This window comes from Mandrillus leucophaeus, unplaced genomic scaffold (genome assembly GCF_000951045.1).
Source record: "Mandrillus leucophaeus isolate KB7577 unplaced genomic scaffold, Mleu.le_1.0 Scaffold997, whole genome shotgun sequence".
In the NCBI taxonomy this organism is placed as follows: domain Eukaryota; kingdom Metazoa; phylum Chordata; class Mammalia; order Primates; family Cercopithecidae; genus Mandrillus; species Mandrillus leucophaeus.
In genome coordinates, this window is record NW_012110885.1 from 16,693 (window position 1) to 17,219 (window position 527).

A 527-nucleotide genomic window follows, 5' to 3' on the forward strand; every position below is an offset into this window, starting at 1 on the left:
GAAGAATAAATATTGTGAAAACGGCCATACTGCCCAAGGTAATTTATAGATTCAATGCCATCCCCATCAAGCTACCAATGACTTTCTTCACAAAATTCGAAAAAAAAAAAAAACTACTTTAAAGTTCATATGGAACCAAAAAGGAGCCCATATTGCCAAGACAATCCTAAGCCAAAAGAACAAAGCTCGAGGCATCATGCTACCTGACTTCAAACTATACTACAAGACTACAGTAACCAAAACAGCATGGTACTGGTACTAAAACAGAGATATAGACCAGTGGAACAGGATAGAGCCCTTGGAAGTAATACCATACATCTACAACCATCTGATCTTTGACAAACTTGACAAAAACAAAAAATGGGGAAAGGATTCCCTATTTAATAAATGGTGCTGGGAAAACTGGCTCGTCATATGTAGAAAGCTGAAACCGGATGCCTTCCTTACACCTTATACAAAAATTAATTCAAGATGGATTAAAGACTTAAATGTTAGACCTAAAACCATAAAAACCCTAGAAGAAAACC